This window comes from Hibiscus syriacus, unplaced genomic scaffold, assembly GCF_006381635.1.
Source record: "Hibiscus syriacus cultivar Baekdansim isolate YM2019G1 unplaced genomic scaffold, ASM638163v2 tig00000477_pilon, whole genome shotgun sequence".
In the NCBI taxonomy this organism is placed as follows: Eukaryota; Viridiplantae; Streptophyta; class Magnoliopsida; order Malvales; family Malvaceae; genus Hibiscus; species Hibiscus syriacus.
Window position 1 is genome coordinate 1,115,833 of NW_024061790.1, and position 6,849 is coordinate 1,122,681.

Genomic DNA, 6,849 nt, shown 5'->3' on the forward strand with positions numbered 1-6,849 from the left:
TAAAAATGAGGCAATATTCGGTTACTAGGCATAATAGCTGATCTCCCACATTTACGCTTGGGATCGAATGTTATCGGTCTCAATTAACGAATATCATTTTCAACTTTGCATCCGTAATGATTTTCAATTAAATAAAGATCGAACTCAAAATTTTCGATTTTAAATATATGGTAATCAATTGGGTACCAATTTTTGGGCGCTTGTGGGGGTGCTAATCCTTCCCCACGCATAACTGACTCCTGAACCTGATTTTTGGATTTTTGCAGACCTTAAAACTTGGTATTTTGATAAAAATAAAATGTTTTATTAAAATTACCCGATTTTTATGGTGTGCACCTTAAATGATTAGTGACGACTCACATTTTGAAAAAACATTTCAAAGAGAAAACCCCGAGTCGATATCGATCTTATCTCGCTCGGGCAAAAAATGGTGTCGACATTATTGAAAACAATTTATTTATTTATCAAACATTTTTAATTTAAAATAATAAAAAATATTTTCAAAAATAAAAAAATTAGTGTACCTTTTTTACTATCAATTTGTTTTCAAAGAGTTTAAAAAAATAAAATTCTACTCTATATATTATATATTATATATAAATTTATTTTATAAATTTTCATTTTATAAGTTTTACCTTTTTATCTTTTTTAATTTTATAATTACAACCGTAAAGTAATAGAATATATAATGACAATAATTGTAGATGAGTTAGGATTCACTTACACAATATAAGATTTTTTTAATTTTACGTAGATTTAGAATTGTTTGATGAGTAAAAGTAGACTATTTAGATTAACTTCTTATTTTTTTCAGTGTATATCTTCTCATTTCCTACTATTAATTTAAACCGTTTTTTACTCATCCAACGATCCTAAATCTATATAATACAAAATTTAAATTTAATCTATTCTACAAAATTACAATTTCAAAAGTACATGGATAAAATAATCCAATCATCCAATAGTATAAGAGCCAAATTCATAAATTTTGTATAATACAAGGACGAAAGAAGAGTTTGACCGAAACTTGTTATTGTTTGGATAATTGTTTGTTTCCAAAATTTATGCCTTGTTCCATCAAGATGTGTCATATTGTTTATGATGATATTTGATTTCAATCCATGTTTATTATTTGGATTATTCTCTTATACACCATGACTACAAACAATTTTAGATACAGTGTTTGATATTAGCTTTTACTTTAGACAAGATATCATGAATTTAAATTATAATTGTATTTTCGGTTGTATTTATATTATTACAATCATTACAGATAGCACAATCATACAATATTGATTTTGGATGGCACAACTACAAATATATAAAGGCTACTATCCCATTAGCGGACCACCATTTGAATCCAGAGATGTTTCATGTCTCCTAGGCGTCAACCACCCAGCTTCATCGCCATTCAAACTGTTTTCTCCACCGGAGTTCAAAACATCTTCACCGTCTCGACACAAATTTGATTTGATCCTCACTGTTGGTCTTATAAACGGCAAAATCAGAAGTGCTGGTTCGCCTCTGAGAATCGTTGCAGCTTCTCTCTGTGGGTTGTTTTTCATGGTTGCGATGAATGCAAAGTCCTATGACATGCACCGTCTCCTCTGTGCCCATAGGTTCCAAACCCACTCAACAAGCACGTTTTATTATCGTCCGCAGGCTTTTTCCCGGTGGCCACTCGAGCACCACTACATCGAAGCTGTAAATCAGAGATTTAAATTGCGGTCGTGGTCGCGTTGCGTTTATCGTGGTCGAGGTCATAATGAAGACTATCGCGGTCACTGCGGGTGTCGCGGACGTGATTTTTTTAAAAATTTGTACAACTTATTATAAAATATAGTAATTATAATAATAATTGTAGAAAATCACTTTTAATGATTTTTAAAGTATTTTGTAACACTTATAGATTTTTATTAATACATAAACACAATTTTTACCATCATTAATTATTTTTGTATTTACTTATAAATTTCTTAAGAATATTATATTAACTCATAACAAATAAAAAATATTGAGTAAATAATAAAATTTAAAATATGAATGTGACAACTAAGAATAATGATCAAATCTACTATCGATACTGCCCTTTGGATCCTCCTTAAATTTCCCACATCTAACAGTTCGGCATCAAACCCTTTTCCCACGACATTTACCCAAATTATGTAATAATTAAAATGAGAAGCATCCACATAACAGTTGGTCCGAACTGTTTTGAATTGTAATTGATCCGTGATTTTCACGAGAAGCATTCGCATCTGCAAAATATTTTACACACCCTTTACTATTGCCCACCGTTGGATCTTTCTTTCCAAAACATCCTGTGCTAATTCAACGATTTAAGAAAAGTTAAAAACATGAGGAGAGTTTCATTATGTTTAGGGCATATCCACATAGAAAAAGGGGAACCAAAGAGGAAAGTTGTTTCTGTTGGTAGATTCACGAAGCTTACTCCCTCGCACTGAACAAAGAAGCAAATGAAACCAACGCCTATCGGAAGTATCAGCTCCAGCAGTGGTAGTGGTGGTGAAGGAAGTCAAGCTAGACTTGCCCGTTTTTGCTTAGCGCCAACCACCTGGTTGGAAGCTCTTCTCGAGGAAGACGAAGAGGACCTATTAACGGGATTAACGGGAAAAACGGTCTGTTATAGCTGCAATCGATCGTTACCCGTAAAATTACGGCGTTATCGGCCATTATGGGTATGATTCCATTTCACACCGTGATTTCGGCTGATATCTGTAACGGGAGCTGCCGATACCGTGATATAACGGCCGTTATACCGTTACACGCCGTTTTTTGAATCCCTGCTGTAAACATCGGTTTTCACAGTCGGAACACCACAATAAACATACTCAGGTGCAAGACATCTGATAGTTCCTTCTGGTATTATAGTTTCTCTCAAGCTACAGTTGTGTTCATTAACTTCAGCTAAACCGAAAGCGTGGCATTGAATTCATCATCAAGCATTATGTTGCAGCTTTTCACATATATATGAATTCTTTGGCATTCTTCATGTGATAATGGAAGAGCTGAAGCAAAACCTTAAACTACCTTTAATCTTAAGCTCCATCAGAGGAAAGTTGATAAATCTGGGTTTCTAGGAGTCTGTCGAGGGCTCGAGGCTTCCATTGACCAAAAACTCGGAGACCAAGATTAACTCAGATCCCTCACAACACCATCCTTGAAGCTGAACCAAATTCTTGTGCTTCAAGCAACCTGCCATAGCGGCGAACTAAGTGGTAAATGGATTATGAGTGGATGATTTCCTATTGTACTAATTGAACCGGTTCACCGCAACGGCTCCGCTGGAAGGGACCGACCCTCTATTATGAATTGCTGAAGCACTTTTGCCAACAATTCTGTTCCTATGAAACCCCATTGTAGGCTAGCTGATTGATCTCTGCAAGTGTCTATCTTGTTGGGACATTATTCATTTCAGCTATAGTTTCTTTTCTTTCTTTCATCTTCCAACACTCCTCTACTTCCTCAGAGTGACGGAACAAAGGACCGGAACTGCTATTATAACGACGACCGAAGCAACTAAGGATATCCCACACGTTCCCAATCTTGAGACTTGGTTTATGAGGACCATGAATGTTAGATGATCCTCTGGAAGGCATGTGAAACAACAGCCTAGTTCAACGGAAGTTGTGAACGTTTTGAACCGCCAATGATCAACGATGTGCATCGATGAACCGAGAACCCGACATGAATATACTCCTTGAACTGCTCTGTGAGGTCGATTTCGGCAATAAGAAGAGGACTCGGATGCTTAATCCATGACAAACTCAGACATATCTGGACCCTAGCTTAACATCAATACCTATATGATTGCATTGATGTCACCGAGTGAAGGATTAAAACTGGTGCCCAACTCAACGACAAAGAAAGAAGAATAGTTGTCGAGCTGTGGAAGTCCCATGTAGTTATTTAGTTACCAACTCATGATTTTAAGTAAAGGTATAAATTTAAAAAAAATTAAATTAGAATAAAATAATTAGACATTCAAGAACCCTGAACTAAATGAAAGAGAAAAAACTTCCCTAATTAGCAAGAGAATAATTTTGAAAAATAGTATACATATCTTCTCTATATCGTCTTTATCTTTATCTGTTGGGTGTGGAAATTAGGGTTTAAAAAGAAGAGTATTTGATTATTTTTTTTAAATTTCAAAAATTCAAGAGAGTTGGAATTCAAAAATTCTAAATTGAAGAAAAGAGGCGAAAATTTCTCTGAAGCAGAAGGTGAGGTAAATGGGAAGCTGATATTTTTTTTCTTGTTTTAGTCGAGGGTGAGTTACGTTTATTTTTTACATTTAATTTGTTTTTCTTTAATTTTTATATAAATAATTATTCAACATGCCATTTGTTAACTTTTTATTGGTCTATGTGTTTTATTAACAGACATTACTTTTAAGTTTAAAATACTCACAGAATGAAATTTTAAGAATTTAATTCGATCAAAATTTACTTTAAGTACCTAAAAGAAAAATGTGATATATTCTGAGTATTTATTTGTGATATAAACTTATAAAAAAATTAGATTAGTAAAAACTCGATAATCAACTCCATCAAATGACAATCAAATAACATTAACGATAAAAAAAATTATTGTTATATTTTAAAATTTCAAGTTCGAATATCATAAATACGAGATCTGAACGTTGAATGTTTAACGAAATTCAAACAATTTTGAATCTTCTTTCTCTTTGTGTATGAATTTATGTCCAAAAAAAGGAAAAAATGTCAACAAGGCTTAATATGAATAGTTTGGGTTTCATAACTGCCCAAGCACCAATCTTTACATACAGCTCTTAGAGCCTTCACCAAATCCCTGCACATCATCTTCACCGTCCCTTCCCCTTCTCTTTGCATTATCACCAGTATCTTCGTCACCCCATTCCCTTTAACCACCGCTTCCCTCGCTTTCTCCTCTTTCTTCAAGCAACACACGCTCCACAACACCACCACCGCGTCCTCCGTCGCCGTCTTCGACACCTTCAACAGATTCTCCACGACCGCCGCCGCGCATTTCGGGTTCGAGCTGATCGCCGACCTGCCTTCGCTGCAACTGCTGAGTGTTGCCATCAACTTCAATGATTTTTCGGTTATCGAGTTCGATATGATCTCGACGACGCCGTTTTCGATGAGGTGGGACTTTATGGAACGGGTTACTGAAATGGTGGTTAGGAAGGAGGCTACGGCGTCGTTTAGTGATTGGCTGTTGTTGGTTTGGAGGAGATGGAGAAGGATGGATAAAAGGTCTTGTGAGTCGGAGATTCTGCATTTGGATTCTGAGTCGAGTGCCAGTGAGTCCAGAACTCGGACTGATTTGAGCTTCGAGTCGAGGGTTCCATTTCGGAGAATGAAGACGATCGCCGACAAGAAATTACTCGCCTGATTGCTTTTCAAAATCAATTTGTTTAACCGTTCTTCAACTCCGTTTCGCTCAAATCAAATCCAAAATCCCAACCGCCATTTCCAAAGCTTCGATTTCCACACATTTCCTCGTCAAATCTCCGGAGATCACCTCAACGAAACAGTCGGATCTAACAACAAATCTCCGGTTCTCTTCACAGCAGCTCACGAATTCGGAAACCTTAGACAAAGAATCGACGCAGCACTGCCTCTCAATCTTCTCCATCAATAGCTTAGCCGGAACATCAGAGGTCGCCGGAAGCAGCCTGGGAGAGTTAGAGCCCGGCGTGAGAGTAGAAGATTGGATCCAGAGATTGATAAGACGGTGGAGAGTAAGATTAGGGATGAAATCCTTGGAGGGAAGAACCTGCATGGTGGCGGGACACGTGTCGTGACCGGATTCGAGCCATTGCTGGATGCTGGAACGGTCGTAGGTAACGCCGGTACAGAGGCTAACAGGAGATTTCATCAGGTCTAGAGAAATCGGACAGCGGAAAACACTGGGTACGATTATATACAGTTCCTTCCCCATTTTCTTCTCTAATTAAATCTATAGGGTACGAGAGAGAAGGTTTGGCTGGGTTTAAATACAAGGGAAAAGTTGTTTTTTTATGGACGGGGGAGAAAGGATAGTTCTGAGGTGCGACGCCTAAAAAAATGATTAATATACGGTGTGACAGGTTAAATAAGTGATCGGTTAAAATTTAGATTGATTATGTTATATTATTTAATCGGAAATATTATAAAATATAATAGCATACTAGGTAGCGCTTATATAATGTAATAGGTAGCGTTTATATTTACCTATTTTATAAGTAAATCGGTATATTTATACCGATAGCATTGTAAATTTACCTATTACATTATAATATGTTGAAAGTGTCCATACTTTTTATAAAAATGATCGATATTTTTTTTAAAGTTATGTAATTTATGTTTCAATTTTTTTTAATAGTGTTTCATGTTTTCCACCTACAATATTAATTTAATAATTTTATTTGCACAAAAAATTATTTGATTGTTTTGATATTTTATAAAATAATATTTAGAATTTAAATTTAATAATATTAACCAAAGATAATAATAAATATGTAATATATACGTTTATTGTTTTTAATTTAATAATAATATATATCGTAACGTAAAAAATAAATCATTAGACGTCTATAATTACTAAATTAATATCTTAAAACTCACTCAAAAGATAACCTTAAATTAATATTTTCCACAGTGAAAAAAGTATGGCCACTTTTATAAAAAGGATAGATACTTTACAATATAAGCACTACCTATTACATTATATAAACGCTACCTATTACATTATATAAGAGCTACCTATTACATCATATTTTTACCTATTATATTGAAAGTGTCCATACTTTTTATAAAAAGGATCGATACTTCTTTTAAAGTTATGTAATTTATGTTTCAA

At 34.9% G+C, this 6,849-nt stretch overlaps 2 pseudogenes; both read right to left on the bottom strand.

Moving 5' to 3' along the window:
- Window positions 1-1,331: 1,331 nt before the first annotated feature.
- LOC120207371 lies at window positions 1,332-3,688 on the bottom strand (annotated as a pseudogene).
- A 1,028-nt stretch (window positions 3,689-4,716) lies between these two features.
- LOC120207383 lies at window positions 4,717-5,949 on the bottom strand (annotated as a pseudogene).
- Between the last annotated feature and the right edge of the window lie 900 nt (window positions 5,950-6,849).